We start from the raw sequence: 20,727 nt of genomic DNA, 5'->3' as shown, positions 1-20,727 counted from the left end.
CTTATTTACAGATGGGAGTAGCCAAACCTGGACAGCATTCCAAAGATTCATTGCTTTCAATTAGCCTGGACATTCCAGCTATACTTGGCCAACGAGTTCATCAGCTCTGTTAAACTCTCCTGCTGACATTCACAATTGAGAAAATGAATGTGCTTAAAAGAAAAATATAGAATAAAACTACTTTGGCTCCAGTTTTAGGCAGAATGGACCCACTAAAATGAATGTATCTAAATATGACTATGTCTGGCATAGTCTGGCATGATGAATGTAAAAGCTCAACAAAGAACATTGCTTAGTAATTTTGTTCTTTCTGCAACTCTAGTAATCTCTGTCAGTTAACTATAAGGAATACCTTGGCACTAAACAATATTGTTAAACACAGTTTAGTAGTAGCACATTGGTCTATCTCACACTAAAAAGTGCAGGAAGGATTGCACGAACAAGAAGGAATGCCTTTAGTTCAATAAGAGAAAACATTCTTTATATGATCTCAGGTTCAGTTCCTAACATGTCATTTTAAAAATTCAGACAAAAGAAACCTTTACTGGTGAGACATAGTGAACACAATTTTAATTTTTTTAAATCTAAAGAAAAGAAATCTTAAAGAGTCAATTAGTTTAATAGTAATGGCCTATCTAGGCCAACCTGCATTGAAAGACAATAATGTCACTATTTATTATAGCCTTAACACAAGATATGAAGGCTGCTTTAAAAAATTACTTGTGCTAATCATTTGTTGATGTCAAAAAGAATAAATTCATATTGCAAACACATGTAACATTATGTAAAGGGCATAATGTCGCTCATCTTCCACTGGATAAGCTAAGATAAAGCATAACCTTTCAATCTTCTCTTCACAATAATAAAAGAGAAAAGGGCAGCACAGGGCATGAGTTCGCCCAAGCTTTATTTTCTTTTGGGAAAAATATTATCATGCATTTGGCATACAAGCCTGGGATGCTTCCTTTTTGAACTAAAGTTTCCAGAATTACCACTCTAAAGAACTTGGAAAGGGGGGGGGGGGTTTCTAAAAAGTAACTTTTCCAAACTGTGCCATATATAACCCAATAAAACCAGTGGCAAATAGGCTACAATCTCATGAATTTGCATTTGGTTTCAAGTTAGTCAATATCAAGGAGAGCGCCATTCTGAGCACTTTCCTCTTTGATCAATTTGCTCTGTGAATAGTGTTGGAGCAGCCCCTCTAGAGCAAACCAAAGACAGTGGCCCATCAGATGCCCCTTATAAACCCACAGAACAGTATTTATTATTTATTTATTTACTTACTGTATTTGTATACTGCTTTTCTCACGCGGGGGGGGGGGGGACTCAAAGCAGTTTACAACATAATGGCAAAATTCAATGCCAAATATACTTGTAAAAACTGACTCATAATATCTAAACAATAAGTATATACCTATATGTTAAAATCAAGACCATTAATACATAAGACATAGACAACATTTTAGACATTAAACACCTAATATAAACATTAAAATCACATGATCCAAAATCATGAACTGAGGTCATTCCAATTGTCAGTTGTACATATTCATTATTTATTTCTTGCACTGTATTACTTTAGTAGCCAAAAGCTTGGTCCCACAGCCATGTCTTTGTTTTCTTTCTGAAGGCCAAGAGGGAGGGTGCTAATCTAATCTCACTGGGGAGAGAGTTCCAGAGCTGAGGAGCCACCACTGAGTAGCCCACTGAGGGTATTGATTCTTAGAATCTAATTTTTAAAAACAATGGACAAGTTGCCTCTAATCTTAGAGAAAGCAGGTGGTCATCCTTACTGGTAACAGACCAAGGCAGAGTACAAATTCTGTGCATTTATCAATAAACAATAAAGAATATAGATGATGTAGAACCGATTGACAAAAATCAGACCAACTAAATGCATATAAATATTTTATATACTGTCATGGTTTGAGCATTGGACTGCGACTCTGGAGACCAGTGTTCATATCCTCATTTGGCCATGAAACCCACTGGGTGACCTTGGGCAAGCCACACCCTCTTGGCCTCAAAGAAAGGCAATGGCAACCCTTTTCTGAACAAATCTTGCCAATACCAAGGTTGCCTTAGATCAGAAATGACTTGATGGCACACAAGAACAAAAATATAACTGTCCATGAACTGCTGTAATTTGTGAGGAAAGAGTGGTTTCTATTAGTGCTCTTCTTCCTGACTGTTCTGTGTGTGTGTGTGTGTGTGTGTGTGTGTGTGTGTGTGTGTCCAGTTTCTTCATACCATTCTATTACAGACTTCCTTGTATCTAAACAAAAAGTACTCATAAGCTGTAACCTTTCCAGGTAGAGGAATAGTTCCAGTCATCTCATCACCTGGCTGCACTTTTCTGCACATCTGCTAGTTCCTAATACCTTTTTATTATGCAGAAATAACATCAGGCACAGTATTCCCAGGTTTAAATAAAAACATTACAGTTCTGGTAGTTTTATTTTCAGATCCCTTTGTTATATGCAATCCTCTGCATGAAATTTACTATTTTCACAGCTGCAGTATACTAGGTCAACCTTTTGAGGGTACAACAAAACAGACAGGAGAAACAGGTGTGGGCTACCATATCTGTATTTTCTTTGAGTTGCACCTGGCAACCCTTTGATTTCACTTGGAGTGGACGCTTACATAGACAGCCTCTCCCACTGTCATCAGTCTCTTAGAATTGCTGTCACAGCCACCTGTAGTTATCTTCTAGGTGTTGACAAAGAACAAAGTTCTCTTCTAGTAGAAAAATAAAAAGATTTGACTTTCTAGGTCAATGACACCTCAATATTAAGTGCATAGCAGACACTGGAAGACAAAGAAACAAGAATCCAAGTGTCAGATTTGTCTGTGAAGCAGCTGCACTACACCTGCAAGAACAATGCCATCAATAGAATAAATATCAGGGCAGTTTGCTGAACAATCCTTTTCATTCCTAGCGTCTGCAAGAAAGACATACATTACATTATTATCCAGTTTATCTCCCCTCAAAGAACCCCTTTGTTGCTTGGATTCTGAGGAGCAAGAGCCTTCAAAATCAGTGGGAGGTGATAAACAATGATATAGCTCTTAATACACAAAATCAGAGATATCCATGATTTTTGCAATACGGTGGTAAGATCCCTATCTCCATGGGGGATAAGATTCTGACTGGACTGCAGTTATGAAAAATTGTGGATATGAATGCCACTGGGGGGGGGGGGACTTCTCTCTGAGTCTTCCAATCCACAACCTGTCTCTGGTCCTTTTCTCATGCTACTGTAGGAATAAAATATGCATATTACTATAATAACTTTAATAATAATAGTAATAACTTTATTTTTGTATTCCGCCTCCATCTCCCCAAAGGGACTCGGAGCAGCTTACATGGGGACAAGCCTGGTCAACATCATAAAATATCATATTACATCATATTAAAATACATACACAGTATCATAAAACAGAATGAAACAACAACAATTAAAAACAACATAACAGTTGTGATAGAATAAAAACAATCTCAAACCAACCATCAGTGAGCCTGTAATGAAGTCCATTTATAGGCATGGATGGGAGTGCTGGCACAACTCACTTTTGAAAATAGGGCTAATGGATAAAGTGCATGAATCCAATAAGTAGGGGTGGGCAATGTAAGATAGGGGATAATATCTTTGGTGGAGCACAACAGGAGAGTGCCAGGACAGATTACAAGACTTGATTGGAGCCAGGTTATTTAGGGGATTGTCTAGTCAAATGCACAGCAGAACATCCATGTTTTTAGTTCTTTACGGAAGATAGAAAGGGTGGGTGCTAACCTAATCTCCCTGGGGAGGGAGTTCCAGAGCCGGGAGGCACCACTGAGAAGGCCCTCTCTCACGTCCCCACCAGCCATGTTTGTGATGGAGAAGGAAGCAAGAGAGGAGCCTCCCCAGAAGATCTTAGAGATCACACAGGTTTGTAGGGGAAGATGCTCTGTTCTGGAAAATCTGATAATATCGATAGAAAACAGTAATGCTTCTGAATATGACTAGAATTAATTAATTAAGAATTTCTATGCCACCGTTCTCTTAAACCTGAAACCCAAATTGGAACACAGGGATATTATGACATCTTAAAAGGTACTCTTTTGCAACTCTCCGGACAGCATAATCTCTGGCTGGGGCATTTTGGGGGCTGCAGTCCACAAATGTAGCTTGGCCAAAGTCTGAAAAAAATGGCTGTCCACACAATCATTATAAAAATCCTGCAATAAGCACAAAAACACTGCTTTTAGAGCAAGATTTCCATGCTGATCTCGGGAGCAATGTAGTGTTTTCCAGATAATATAGAACACTTCGAATTAAGCTCTGAAACTTAATAGCAACCAGGGTCACTTGAAAATGATGATTTTATCTGCATTCTCAGATCTACATCAGTGAGGAGATATGCCCACAAATTCCTCACCCCCAGCTACAATTTGTTAATTGTCTTTGGGAAGTGCCATTCTATAACTTCACTGCATATCTGTCTGTGATATTACAAAGGGAAGTGTGCCTTTGTAACAAATTCTACATCAGTAACTCTATTATCTATGTCTGTGGTTGACAAAGCAAATGTTAACATCCAAAACAGTTTCACTATATGTGCATCTTTAAAAGCTTTTGAAACATTTAATATTACAGTCAGTAGTTCTTAACACCAGTGGAGCAATGTGGTCATTGGAGAAAGATACAAATGTTATCTGCTTTAGAGTTTGAATCAGAAGTGTAAAATTTTTAACCTTTATCCAAAAAACAAAATAAAAAAACCCCAAGAAATCTAGTAGTCACCATTTGAAAGTCTGGTTAATTTTTATCTTTGAATTTGAATCAATTTTTAAATGGTTTCAATTTTATAAGGATATTTTATTACATTTTGAAATAACTTTTATGCATTTTGGTGATGTTTTCACATGTATTTAAATCCGTATTTGTTTAAGTGTTTTGTAAACTTTTGTGTGTCTCAGTATTTGGGAGAGAGGCGATTAATAATAATAATAATAATATCATTCCGCTATCAGGACCTCAAGATTGAACTTCAAAGACTCTGGCAGAAACCAGTACAGGTGGTCCCGGTGGTGATCGGTACATTGGGCGCCGTCCCAAAAGATCTCAGCCGGCATTTGGAAACAATAGACATTGACAAAATCACGATCTGCCAACTGCAAAAGGCCACCCTACTGGGATCTGCATTTATCATCCGAAAATACATCACACAGTCCTAGACACTTGGGAAGTGTTCGACTTGTAATTTTGTGATACGAAATCCAGCATATCTATCTTGTTTGCTGTGTCATAATAAAATAATATCATTGTATCTCTTCGATTCTAAGATGCACACTAATTTCAGTACCAAGAGGGGAAAAGGCCACACACATACATATATGTATCCACAATTCTAAAACACACCTTGTTTTTAGAGATGTTTATATGGGGAAAAATGTGTCTAAGAACTGAAGAATACAGTAATTGACATGGATGGACACACAAGTGCACACAGATGCAAGAAAATTGTGGTTTCTCTGTTGATTTATATTATTTGATTACAAAACTCACAGGACATTTATGAGAGGGGATAAAATTGCCCCCTTGTTAAAACACTGATGAACATTTACGAACTACTTTCTCTAGCCCGCCAAAGGTAGTTTTTTTTAATGAAGGAAATAAAGTATTAAACCAGCTGAGTAACACTCCATAGTAATTCATACTTAAGAAGAACAATAGCCAGCTTCTGTATCTCCATCTTTGATTTATTATTCCATTCTCTGACTCTCTACGTGATCCAAATCAATCTTTGTTGTTTGTTTTCTCTATCAGGGGTAAGGGTCCCTTCCTATGGTTTGAACTACAACTCCCACAGCCTTCACCATTAGACATGTTAGAGTGATGGAAGCTGTAGGCTAAATCATCAGGGGAAGCCAATACTACTGTATTTTAAATTTATTGAGCCTTCTCAAATGTACAGCTATGTTTTTAAAACTGCATTCAATACACACATCATTGCCCTCCATCCTTTTTGAGCCATAATGAATACTTAATCATGCTTAAGTGGCAGCATTTACAAACCACTTTCTCCATCCCTTCAATGAAAGAGTTTTATGAAGACAATAATTTTAGTGGGAGGGGGCAGTTTCAGATTTGATTGCTAGTACAGGCATATCTCATAACTCGGTTCCATAAAAACAAAATAAATCCTATTTTGCTCTATAAAATCTCACTGCTGAATCAATGGTTCTTTTGTTGAATTATGAAAGGACTTCTCCATAACCCAGTTGGCTTTCATTTCACTGTTACTCTCTTGTTAACAGTATTTTTACATTTTTAAAGTTTAATGAAACCACTGGGAGAAATCATTCGGTGATGTGGGTGCTTTCAGTATGCTGAAGACACCCAAATCTATGTCTCCATGCCTTCAAAAACAGCTTTCAGGAAGGACAACATGAATGAATTAATGTTTGGAGGAGGCAATGGGCTGGATGAGAAAAAAACAAACAAACTGAAACTGAATCCAGACAAAACAGATGTGCTTGCCATTAGGGGTCTTAATCTGGGGATGGAGGTATGTTAACCAGTTCTGGATGGGGTTACACTCCCCCCTGAAAGAGTATCAGCAGCTTGAAAGTACTCCAAATGTCAGCTCAGGTAGATGAAATGGTCAGGCGTGCTTACTACCAGCTTTGGCTGATATGCCAGCTGTGCCCCCTCCCACATTTAGAGGACCCAAAGATGATAGTGCACGTCACCCAGAAGACTTTTTCATCACAGCCCCAAGACTGTGAAATGACCTGCCAGAAGAGATTTGACATTCAAATGAGCTGTCGAAATATAAGATACAATTAAAATCTTATTTCTTCCAGCTGGCCTCCCCAGTCAATTTTAAGTTGTGATTTAAATCTACCTTTCATTTCTAAAATAAGTTAGAAGAAATATCAGGATTACAAATTTAAAAAAGTAAAATACCTAGGAATAACACTCTCAAATAAGAATACAACACTATTTCAAGACAATTATAAAAAGACATGGAAAGAAATAAAATCAGAAAATATTCTGGGGAGAATATCTACTATCAAAATGAATATACTACCAAAAATGCTATTACTTTTTCAGAACAATCCAATAATAATAAACTAGCTTGGGTACCCAGCATTGCCCGGGTTATTTGAAAAAGTCAAATTTTTAATTTTACAAAATACATAAGGTTATGGATTAACTACAACTGACATCATGTCAGGTTAACCCTGAGAAACTCCATCAGTACTTAGGGTCATTCCAGACAGGCCCTATATCCCAGGATCTGATCCCAGGTTTTCTGTTTATCCCAGATTATCTGGTAGCAAAAACCCAAAAAAACTCAACATCAACACTGAAATACAACACCGCCTGAGCTCTGTGAGTGCAGCATTCTTCCGAATGAAGCAGAGAGTGCTTGAGGATTGTGACATTCATAGGGACAAAAAATGATTGTTTATAAAATTATTTCCTCCCAACCCTACGAAACATGGACCATCTACAGACCTTTCATACAACTCCCGGAACGTTGCCTCCAAAAAAAATCTGCAAATCTCATGGGAAAACAAGCAAACAATCAGCATGCTGGAAGAAGGAAAGACCACCAGAACTGAAGTGATGATCCTTTGCCATCAACTCCACTGGACTGACCGCGTTGTACAAATGCCCAATCACCATCTCCCAAAGCCGCTACTCTACTCCCAACTGAAGAATGGAAAACAGTGTTGGTGGACAGGAAAAGAGATTTAAAGATGGGTTTAAAAACTGTGGCACAGACACTGAGAACTGGGAGGCCCTGGCCCTTCGGAACTCAAACTGGAGGTCGGCTGTTACCAACAGTGCCCTGGAATTAGAAGAGGCACGAATGGAAGACAAAAGGGAGAAATGTGTCAAGAGGAAAGTGTGTCAAGCCAACCCTGATCAGGACCGCCTTCCATCTGGAAACTGATGTCTTCATTGTGGAAGAACATGCGGGTCAAGAATAGATATCCACAGTCACCTACAGACCCACCGCCAAGACCCTACACTTAGAAGATCATCCTACTTGGACATGAGTGATCGCTGAGGATGATGATGATAGATGTTAGGAAGTATTGTATTGGTTCATATATATACACACACACATATATATATATTTGTTTCACTATTTTTTACGAACACAGTATATAAATTAGGAGTATATAATCTCCCTTTCATTCATGGATTTCAACTCTGTGTATCTTGTTGTATGTGTTTACTTGCGTTATATCTCTTGTTTTAACGATGTGGTCCCTTGAGCCACAGGAAGAGGCAGGTAATACAGGTGTTGTTGTTGTTGTTGTTGCTGCTGCTTTTGTTATTTCAGATGACAAAATACACAGTTAAAATATTTTACTACTTCTCCTTTATGTTTATTAATGTGCCCTGAGGTTTTTATTATATTTATATAATTATATTGTTGATTTTAGATAATCATCAGTGTTCATAATTTTATTAAGAATATTATTAATATTAAATATTTAATATAAATATAGGAGCCTCCGGTGGCCAAGGGGATAAAAGCCTTGTAACTTGAAGGTTGGGTTGCTAACCTGAAAGCTGCCAGGTTCGAATCCCACCCGGGGAGAGTGCGGATGAGCTCCCTCTATCAGCTCCAGCTCCATGCGGGGACATGAGAGAAGCCTCCCACAAGGATGGTAAAACATCAAAAACATCCGGGTGTCTCCTGGGTAACGTCCTTGCAGACGGCCAATTCTCTCACTCCAGAAGCAACTCCGGTTGCTCCTGACATGAAATATATATATATCTTTTATTATTTACCTATTTATTAATTCAGATATTTATATCTTGCCCAAGGACGGGCTGTTCTCTCAAAATATGAATGATATACTAATATTAACTTATAAAATTTTCATTTATTCCAAATTGTAATTGGAAGAAGACATCTCTCCTTGTACGTTGAAGGAAGTTTTAGTGAATGGGAAACAGAAACAGTGTTCAAACCTGTCACATTTAAGATACTTAAGTAAGATACTTCCTATCACCATTACTGTACATTTGAAATTGTACTTATTTGAAGTTGGATTTTAAAGCTTTTATTACATCAGCCAATCAATACCTATTGCATTTTCTTCTTGGGACAAAATCTGCACATAAAAATACTTTATAAGGATCCTACCATTATACCTATTACTACCTAAACAATTTACCTACTAAACCCATTAAACTATGTAATAATTATTTAGAAAGGGGGGGTTATGTCTCTTTATATTTTTTGCATTCATCTAAACTCTTTTGACTCAGACATGAATCCACATGCAAATGGTTTTTAAATTGCATAAAACAGAATTTGAGAAAATGGGAACATCTCAAAAGGGCAGAGAAAGTGCTAAAAGTGCTAAAAAGTGTTTAGAAGGGACTTCAAACTACCGTAAATAGGTGTACTGTACATTAATAAGTATATTACATCCTCACTTCCATAACAGAGTAAATTAGGACTGGAAAGTGACCAGCAAGTAATAACAGTAATTACTGACATAAGAGAAGTGAAAAGATACAGAAGGTTTACAGATAACATGTATAACGAACTTGCGTTTGTTTGGTTCTTATTCTACTTTGAGACTCTGTCCTTGTTGTGTCCATCTGCTTTTAGGAATTGAATTTTCTGCAATAAATAAAGTGAAAGACCTTTAAAATATTTTTGAATTTTTATTTTTGAAAGGAAATTGAGGAATATCATTGCTGAAAAGAGACTACAGTAGAGTCTCGCTTATCCAACGTTCTGGATTATCCAACGCATTTTTGTAGTCAATGTTTTCAATACATTGTGATATTTTGGTGCTAAATTCGTAAATACAGTAATTCCTACATAGCATTACTGTGTATTGAACTACTTTTTCTGTCAAATTTGTAGTATAACATGATGTTTTGGTGCTTAATTTGTAAAATCATAATGTAATTTGATGTTTAATAGGCTTTTCCTTAATCTCTCCTTATTATCCAACATATTAGCTTATCCAACATTCTGCTGGCCCATTGATGTTGGATAAGTGAGACTCTACTGTATTAAAAGAATGTCTGATGCATTATTTCTGAAGACAATCTTGCTACAGAAATCTGTAGAAAACCAAAGCCCATTATCCTCTCTTATGCTGAACAAAAAATGAAGTATTGTATTACAACACACACACACACCACAGTATCAAAGAACAATTTAAAGCAAGGTAAAAATGTTTGCAAAATAATTAACATAAGCTACAATGAAATGTAATACACAGAAAAAGCAGTATTACACCACATAAATATATAAAAACTTTAGCCAGACAACATGGAGACAAAACCACCACATTCCTGGGCTAAAACCAACAATTCTTGGTGCAAGCATTTTCGATTTGGATTCTGTAGGAGAAAAGACTTGGCCAGTTACTACTTCAATTATGCAGGTCTGGGGCACTCAAAACAGCATCCTTCTCTAATAATTTAAAAGAATGTGTAACTTCATGTGTGTGGGGGCAACCTTCAAGTTGTCTGTTGATTTATGCTGACCCCATGAATTTCACAGGGTTTTCCTAGACAAGGAATACTCATAGGTGGCATTGCCAATTCGTTCCTCTGAATAAAGGACTAGAAAAGCTTCGAGGTAGCTTACAACACAATTCAGGACTTGCAACATAAATGGTATACATTAAATTGAAATTAGAAAGATACAGGACATCAACAGGGCTGTTTTAGGAGTTGTTTAAGCCACTACTTCTTAAAGTGTGGGTGCCAAATGGGCGAATCTTAGCTCCATCTCAGGGGTCACAAAAAAGTGATTAACAGTTTAATATTTATTTTGAATGCCATCTTGGCATTTACAAGAATCTCTTAACAACAATGTCCAGTGTTTACAATGGAGTCTGCAGAAAATGCTTTAGCTGTACTCCACAGAAAGGAAAATTAGCCTGTTTAGCAGTTCTTGCAAATCCTACCTTATTTTCAGTAAATGTTTTATTTTTATACCTATTTTATACAGCTATATACCTGGAGTCACATAAAAAATTCAGTCACGAGTGGAAAAGTTGTAAAAGCCATAGTTTAAGCTATGTTCCATGTGGCCAATGCCAATAACGTAGATATTGTGTTCAGATGAGGGAGAATTGTCCTTTTTCAAAATTAAGGAAATCAAAATGATCTTTCACTATCTATAATTCCCAGCTATAGAGTAAGGTGCAACATTTGGTCAGAATAGTGACAACCACTTCTGATCATATGCTGCAAACATGAGGTTCTGGAGCCTGAGGCTGGATCTACACAGCCAAATAATGCAGTTTCAGAATGCAATTTAACTGCATTTAACTGGATTATATGAGTCTATGTTGCCATACAATCCAGTTCAATGCAGTTAAGCTGCATATGTGGCAGTGTAGATCCAGTCTGAGTCAGGCATTTCTCTTCTTTCTTATATTTCATGAGTTCTTAATCTGGGTATATAATTTTGAAAGTCCTGGGAATCACAGCTCTATGGTTTACTTACAACAGTGTTTTGCATTGTATTATAATGAGGGTGAAACAGATCCCTTTTGGCTGCACAGTCCCATCATAATCCCATGCTGAGTTGCAAAACAATTGTGTTACAGAACTGCAAACCTCTATAAAAAGCAAAACTGAAAATAACGATCTAAAATCTTAATATATTTTAAAAGCTATGCTTTCAAATCCATGCTATTTTTCAAACCAAAGGTAACAGCAAAGTGTTCTGCTTAACACCCTTTAAGTCATGAATCTGAGCTATCTAAAATTATACTGTAATACTGAAAAATAAAGTGTTCCCAATTCTACACTACTAGAAAGAATACAAAGTAGGGGCCATATACAACTATATACAAAATAATTTGTTGCTCTGTGCAATGATTCCTAGTAAATAAGAATTTTAATATCATTAAGGAAAGTCTCTTTTTTGCCACACTGCTTGTCAGAATTACTGTATTAAAATGTTGCTTGCTGTGCAGCCGGTGGCACTTCTTCCTTCTACAGAAACAAAGATTATGTTGTTTTCTAAATGAAATATTAGATCATATTAAGAAAAACACAAAATACACACAGCTGCTAAATCACAGTAATTTAAAGTTACTACACCATCATTTGCAGAATGCGCTGCTAAGTGCTATGCCTAAACTAGTTTACTCCAGAGACAAAAACGTATTTCCAGAGCCAAAAAGTGAGAATCCCCAAATCAGCAATAACAACAGTCTTTTTCTTCCTTGCTGTTGAAGGTCACCATTCTGAAGGACTAGTTTAGTCTCTGATATTTATTTTTAAATTATGCATAAATAATAGAATTATCCTGTCAATTCAGATAGTGAGTCAAACATTTTATATATAAAGGCTAAAAGCCCAAGCTTGGATATCTATTTTCATGCTTCTGACCTCCAAAGGGTTGGCAATTTTCTCTCTTTCTTCTGAGAGAGCCAAACCTGCAGAAATTTAGGCAAGTGATCCTGTGTGTGATGCCACTAAACTGGCATTGCCACTTCATGAGAAACTCCAGGGGCCTTATCACAAAGACCAGGTGAATTGTCCTCCTTTGCCTGCCTTTAGTGAGAAAACAGAGGGGCAGCGGGGCAAATCCATTGCCCTGCACACAGTTCCCTCTCAGCGATGCTTTCCCCATCACATGGGGAAAATATCTCCCTCCTTGTGATGCCCTGTGCTGGCTCCATTGGAGTCAGCACAACATCAGGAGCCTCCCCATGTTTGAGGAAAGTGTCCAGTGACACTTTCACCCCAGTGGGGGGTGGGGTCTCTGCTTAAAGTCACACAATGTTGTGTGATGGCTGATGTAGAGCTTTGTCGCTTAGATAGGGTGAAAGCATCCTAGGACACTAAAGTCCCCGCATCTGATGAGGTCCTAAGATCTGAAGGGCCTGTGTTCATTTGTAACATTATATATAAACTCAGTCAAGACCTGGCGGTGTCATGTATAACCATAACCAAGTAATTCATTGATGGAGAACCATTTCCTTTTGTTCCTAATAACTGGTTACTTGAGCTAACAACTGAAGTTCAACAGGCCAAAGATGGCAGGCAAGGACAGAAGATCTCATGTGTATCAAGTATGGTCAATCCAAACGCTCTGAATTTTCTGATGAAGTTCTGTAACCTTCAATGACCTCCTATCTCCAAAAGCCTGAATACCAGTGATCACATGATAGGTAAATGACTCATTAAGTTATGTTGCAACTTCAAAAGTTTCAGTTCAAACTGCCAGGCCCAAAACCTACTCGCAGACTCCCAGTGAATAGTCTGCATAGCAGATACATTCTGGCTTAAACTAACGTTTCACTGCAGACTTCCATGGCCTTGGGTCATGGGCCAAATTTCAATTAGAAGATCCACTACAAAGGTTGTTCCACTTAGAAGGTTTGCAAGAACAAATGATGTCTGAGATTTTTTTACTTCAGCTAGCTTTTTTCTCCTTCCCTGGATCCTGTAGGATCGAACCATGAAAGCTGAAGGAGACTACGGGTGTTATCTCCATTAACAAAAGAGTTTTGTTCCTGGGAATTACTTCTTTTGCTGAAAATTTGATACCAGATACAGAAATAACATGGAAAGAATAGGAATGGATCACTAAATCAACATAAAGAAGAGCAATTCAACATTTAGCAGCAAACCTTTTATCCAAAACTATACATATGCATGTATGAAGTGAAACAACCAGGTCAGGTAAGCTTGCATAAATCAGTAAAATGTGCTGAACTTACCAGAGAATGCCACATACACCCAGAGATTACTTTTCTTTCACCCAACTCCAATTTTCATATGATTTCCACATTGGAAATTGCTGAAGTTATCTGATGAATCAGATTTATTATTTCTCCTGTTCTCTCTGCATGCAGTTCATGCATCCTTACATATAGATTCTGGAGGTAGCTACTGTTTACAATGCCTGCTGTAGGCAACCACATACAGGTCCAGATTTGACTACAGCAGAACCCATTTCCCCCCAGCTGCAATTGTATTGCATTGTTTACCTCAGAAATATTGCTGCAACCCAATACTGGAAAAGTTTTCATTTCCCTCGACCAGCTTTACAGGCTGGATCTACATTACCCTATATCCCAGGATCTGTTCCCAAATTATCTGCTTTGAACTGAATTATATGAATCTACACTACCAGATAATTTGGGATAAGCAGATAATCTGGGATCAGATCCTGGGATACAGGGCAGTGTAGATTCAGGCACAGACCAATGTAGTTAAAGGCCTTGTGGCTAGACAGAGGATGGCAAAAAGGGGGGAACTGGATGAGCACAAAAAGACTTCACAATAAAGGAGCTTCTTTGTCAGAGGCTTTGTTCACTGAGGTATGCGGGTTTTCAGTTTTTTCATTGTGTTCCAAGTCAGTTCCATGGTTGGTAATATCAGGATTTTAGGTCCTCTCCTTCCTGCATTTCCAGGCAACACTGAGAAGGCTGGCAGATTATCTGGAGCAGATTGGAGAGAGGGCATGAAAAACCTGGTGCTACATAAATATCAAAATGTATTATGGCCACAGCCTGTAGAAATATATATTTTGAACTGGCCTAACATTTAAGTAATTTTAACAAAACAATAGCCGTATAAAAAATGAAACCATCTTCTATACGTTTTTAATGTTTAAATACCATTTTTGCTTTGTTTTCTTTTTTTCTCATTCCTAATCCCAATTCTCCTCTACAGTGTCACCATCACTTCATTTCATTGACTCAGAAAAGCAGGCAAACAGCTGCAGCTGAAACGAACAAAAACGCTGCCTCTTGGCTAGACATTAAGATGTGCTCTTGTGTAAAACAAACAGCTGCTTTGCTCTAAAACAAGGCTGGAGCATTAACTGCACATTAAAAACAAAGAGATTTAAGGGCACACTTTTCTTATTTTCTTATTTTTGGCACAGTAGTGCAGCTATGTACAGATGGTTGACAAAACTGTTTCTGGATCAGCCTGGCACACAGCTACTGGTTTTATTCTGGCTGTATATAGCATCACTAACTACTTCACCATTTTGCATTAGGAGAAAAAAAATGTTACTATAATGTCATCAGTAACATATTGATCTTGATTAATTCTGGAAACTAAGTAAGGTCAGGATGGTCAGTTAATGGGTGAGAGGCCACCAGCATTTACACTGCAGTGTGTGTGTGTGTGTGTGTGTGTGTGTGTCTACTCAGCCATAAGTTCTATCAAGTTTAACTACCCTTACTCAAAGGTAAACTAGCAGAGGACTGTAGTCATAAGCAATTGCTCCATGCATACTCAGACTCAAAACATATTTGAAAATCAATAAGACCTTCATTGAGCCAGAGTGTGGCAAATCTGCCTATGCTGCAAAGCATCCAGATTACTAAAACCATGAAAAACCAAGCATAATACCTTGAAAACATCATTTATTTTTGTCAAGGGTAAATTCTGAAGCAATTCCCACTTTTATGCTCAAAATAAGCCAACTTTTCATAAACTTCTGATCCCTCTACAATTCCCTCTACATGCTTTTTGATGTTTCCCACAAAAAGAAGTAGCTTTAAACAAAAACAAACATACCTTCACAAATTAGGAAAAAACGAATAAAAAACTGAAAATGGACATGAATTACAACTGTGATTTTTCTACCCAATTTTTTCAAGTCTGTTTTCATTTCATATTTTTTCCAGTACTGGTTTGGACTGGATGGGGTATGTTCTCAGCCTTGCAAAGATTATCTGCCTGACTCAGTCTAGAACACTGCCTTTTCTGTTTTAGCAAATATCATGTGCTTTCATATTATGTACATGGCAGAAAAAACTTGATTGTTGAATGCTAAAAATATTCATCTATAAAAGATATTAAAATAAACAAAACAATAAGATAAACAAAGCAGGCCACTGTCTAAAGAGTGGTCTATATTAATATATTATGGTAGATTTTTAAATATATATATATCTAGTAGAAAATTAGTTTTAGGATTTTAAATGACCAGCTAAAAACTGATCTTAAACTGATTGATCAAGTAGATCAGATTCTTGTATGAGCTCAGAAATTCAAGACAAAATTGGTAAATATTTGAAAAGGCATTAGCATATCATTGTCAATTGGACAAGTATTTATTGCAAATTCCAAAGACGGTATGAAGCCCAGTACAGTATAGGAGAAAGGCAAACAACTGCACTATACTTCATCCATAATTCACTGTCATACAATAATTTCTCTACAATTACAATTTACTTTAGAGTAAACATGCTTGTTTGTTTGTTTACAATATATTTATACTTTGTCTTTCAAACTAGACACACAACACATTTATAAATATATAAAATACATATAAAATTAAAAGAATGGCTCCTCTGAAAGAATGCCTGGAGGAGATATTGGGTTGGATTAAGAAAGGCAAACTAAATCCAGACAAGACAGAGGTACTTGCCATAAAGTGTTCTATCGTAGGGTTGGAGGTATTATCAATAAGTTCTGAACTGGGATACACTTCCCCTGAAAGACTGTGTTCGCAGCTTGGGAGTACTCCTGATCCATCTCTCCAAATGTCAGCCCAGATAGATAGTAGCCAGGAGTGCTTACTACCAGCTTTGGATGACACTCTAGCTGCACCCCTTCCTAGAATCAGAAGACCTAAAGATGCACGTGCTGGTCACCTCAAGTTTGGACTTCTGCACTGCACTGTACATTGGGCTACCTCTGCACCAAGTTTGGAAATTCCAAATAGTTCAAAACATGGTAGCCAGATTGATTATGGGAACATCCAGGAGTGTACATATTACACCCATATTAAAGTCAATCCACTGGCTGCCAGTTAGTTTCCAGGAAACTGTGATGACTCATGGGCCTTGTAGTCCTGTTCCTAGTACTATTGTGGCAGACGAAGAGGAAAACATGGGGTTTTCGCCGGTTCAGCAAGAGCCGGAGTCTCTTCACCTGCAGGATGTTGATGTTTGCCCTCAAGAATTCAGCCAAATAGGCCTTGGGCAGAACTCCCCACCGTTTCCCAGAAAAGAATCTTATTCCAGAGAAAGGGGAGCCAGGGAGGCCCAACGGAGGAGTTTACGCTTAGCTGCCAAACATCAAGCTGATTAGGTCTGCTTCCCTTGGGAAATTCTAAGGAGTCACACATCTGGACAGAGTTGGGTTTCGTTTCCCGTTCTCTAGGGAAAGAGTTCTGTTGGCGGGAAAACGAGACCCAATATAGGTGTTTGGCGCGAGGGATTCTTTGCGGAGTCAATTGGTCAGCTTGAGGAGAGAGATCGTGTGTGGACTTCGTAATCCCAGTTCCTTGCTTCCCGGATCAAGCTTCAAGCCTTGCCTTGTCTCACGGTTTTACCACGGACTCTGTTCATGCTTCATGCTTGTCTTGCCTCCAGTCACGGATCTAGTCAAGAATCAAGTTTATTTCCAGCCTTGTTGTCAAGCTTCATTGGACTTTAAAGACTCTGTTATTTCCCCACACTATTGCTTGGCATAGTGTGTGTTTCGGTCAAGTGGATTAAAACTTTGAACTCTAATATCTTATATTGGACAATACATTTCTGGACTATATTTGGCCTCATCTGAATGGTCTGCTTCTGAACTATATTCTTCACTTGTTTTTATTGATTTTATATATTTCTTTAATAAAGATATTAGATAGAGACTGGCCTCTGTGTAAGGTTATTGGTGCTCTGCAGCCAGGGTCCTGACAGTAACATACAAAGTGTTAGTTATAACCTTTAAACCCCTACATGGTTTCAATCTAGGTTATCTACAGGATCGCCTTCTCTCATGCAATCTGCCACTTAAGACACTTAGGTCCTCCGGGTGAAGCTTACTACAACCAGGTAGAACCCAGCTGGTAACAATCATCCAGATGACTTTTTTGATCCACTGTCCCAAGACTGTGGAATGACCTGCTGGATGAGCTCTGACAGCTAGATGAGCTGTCAGCATTTAAAACACAACTAAAGAGCTATCTCTTATGGAAGGCTTACACAGTCAATTTTAAAATTTAAATTTACATTCTACTCTGTTGTATTTTAATCTTTGTATCAGGCATTTTAATACATGTATGTATTTTATAGTAGTGTGTTTTAATATATGCAAGTTATTGTATGTATTTTATGATTATGTGTTTTCACTGTGTTGTGCCCTGCTTTGAGCTGTGAGGAGAGGAGGATAACAAATAAAACATACTGCTGTTGTTGTTGTTGTTGTACAAACAGAATTTAAAAGAAAACTATTCAGTTAACAAGTAGAATAACCAAATGTAGGTCATTAAAACATAACCAGACTGTTGAAGGGAGTCAAGTCATAGCAAATGTCTGGTGAAAAACTTCCAGGACTTGTCATCAAAAGACAAGAGATCAACTAACTGATCTTCTGAGGAACATTTAACAGACTGTGTGCTGTAATTCAAAATGCTCTGTATCCTAACCTTTAGACTACACAATTATAGCATATTTCACATGAACTACATCTTATGAAGTTCTGGGGTTTGCAGTTTGCTTTGAGACACTAAGGGGTCTCTAGTGAGAACTCTAAACAGCCCTCCCTAAATTGCAAATCCAGAATTTCAGGGAGTTCCCGGGGCAGTTAAAGTGGAATCACCAATGTGTAGTGTGAAAAGTGGAATCACCAATGTGTAGTGTGAAAAGGCCATGGAGCAAGGCCTCCAATGACAAATACACTTGGTTTACAAGTTCCTGTAAGGCTTCATTCACATGACTGTCGTGTTCACGTATCAGGGTTGAAAAAACCTTTTAAGACTATGAAACCCTCTTCCAAGAGAGGCTCAGTTTGTTCTTCCTATTTAAAGTTTTCACTCTCTGTCTCAATTTTGCCTTTCTCTAAATCCAAAGATGGAAAAGGTAGATGACTATCAAATTGGGGAAAAGGGTACAAATCTGAATAGGGTGAAGTCTGGGTATAAATGCAAGAGATCACGTGTGGGAAATTGAAAATTAATATTAAAAACTTAATAGTAATTGCTTAGTTTACACTTAAGTTCTTATTAAAACCACATCTCAGAATATGTATTAATGTTAGATTAAACAAAAACATACTTCTACAAAAAGGCAGTTAAATAGAATCTTTGCCACTACTGATTTAAATAATTCAAACCGAGTCCTTTGAATGCTGTGATTTGGAAAATGTTGATTTAAATCAAATCAACTATGTAATATTTTAAAATGAATATTATTTCAAATCTTAGTTTCAAAACTTAGCTTATTGGGTTGCAACAATGATCATGACAGATGCTCTAAGATTATTTTTCATCACAATTTAAAGTGACAATCACAGCCATGCACATTTTACTCAGGAGTGCAACAGTAAGCTCATTTGTATTCCCAATGCAATTGTTTGCAGCTGTCTAAATAAATATCCTAATAACCACTGCCTATTATGGAACTGAAAGTGAAGGCAGCACAATCAAATAGACAGGGAGAAGGGCTGCATAACATCACACAAACATAAAAAGGGAAAGTCTGCTTAGAATAAAACTCATAAAAAGGCACAACTAGAATACAGTAGTAGAAGCAATGAGGAGCAGGAAGGAGGAGAAATATCTGTCACATCTTTAGTTTAGTTGCTCTTCAAGAAGAGGTGATCAACTTCTGTATCAGTCTGCATCAGTCTGTTCTACCAACACTGGTCTTTTCCTAATATAGTGTATCCCACTTGCCAAAGTAGCCTAGGAAAAAACCTGTGTAAAGACAAAGAATGTTAATTTTAAAACAGAAGAACTCACCTTTGTGACTCTTTGAAGCTGTTTTTGGCTATCTAGACCCAATATAAACAAAAATAATGATCTCAGCCAACTAACAGTCTAAAGCAGTGGTTCTCAACCTATGGGTCCCCTGGTGTTTTGGCCTACAACTCCCAGAAATCCCAGCCAGTTTACCAGTTGTTAGGATTTCTGAGAGTTGAAGGCCAAAATATCTGGGGATCCACAGGTTGAGAATCACTGGACTAGAGCTTGAACTTTTCTTCTCTCTACATTCCCCTATTTAGCATCTGCTCCTAATTCCCCTAAATGTAAGTTCCCAAAACTTAGTGTTTCTTGTTGTTAGCTATAGCTACCTAAAAGCTGGCTGCAACTTACAACAGTGCTATTCAAAGTGATGTCCCATAGACCAGGACAGAATATGATGTCGAAGGCTTTCATGGACAGCATCACAGGGTTGTTGTGTGTTTGCCTCACAACCTCTGAGGATGCCTGCCATAGATGTGGGCAAAACGTCAGGAGAGAATATTTCTGGAGCATGGCCATACAGCCCAGAAAACACACAATAATCCAGGACAGAATAAACAAACAGCTGGTCTATGACGTTTCCAGGACAGAAAGAAAAAAATGTAGCCAATGGACATAAATATGGTATATGTTTTTGGACAATCTGGTGACCTTTCTGGATGTGATGAGATGGGATGAGCTATTGCCCAAGATGGATACATAGGGGTCACCAGAAATCAGGCTGTGAGCCCATTTACCCCTCTTCAGTCTATTGTGCTGCAGCCCATCCAACTGAGCAAGATCCAAAGATCATCAGACGCATTTGAGGTTGGGATGAAGGAAATTATAAGGAAAGGAGGGGAAGAAAATTCAGGGAAAAATACTTCCTTCGGGCCTTTTGCTGGATCCAATCTTGTGCAGAATTTGTAGTGGATCCTGTCTGTGCACATATATGGCACTGGAGAGATTAAGTTCTGTACATCTGTCCTCTTAAGCATTAAGACTCTTATGCCTTAGGCTAAATAGTAG

At 37.8% G+C, this 20,727-nt stretch overlaps 1 protein-coding gene across 3 annotated transcripts in view; it reads right to left on the bottom strand.

Moving 5' to 3' along the window:
- Positions 1–20,727, bottom strand: part of phf2 (PHD finger protein 2) — a 147,096-nt gene that overhangs the window by 98,266 nt on the left and 28,103 nt on the right. The window lies entirely within an intron of this gene.

Source organism: Anolis carolinensis, chromosome 2 (genome assembly GCF_035594765.1).
Source record: "Anolis carolinensis isolate JA03-04 chromosome 2, rAnoCar3.1.pri, whole genome shotgun sequence".
Classification (NCBI taxonomy): domain Eukaryota; kingdom Metazoa; phylum Chordata; class Lepidosauria; order Squamata; family Dactyloidae; genus Anolis; species Anolis carolinensis.
Note: the sequence above shows the minus strand (reverse complement) of the source record. Positions and strands in the feature narration are given on the sequence as shown.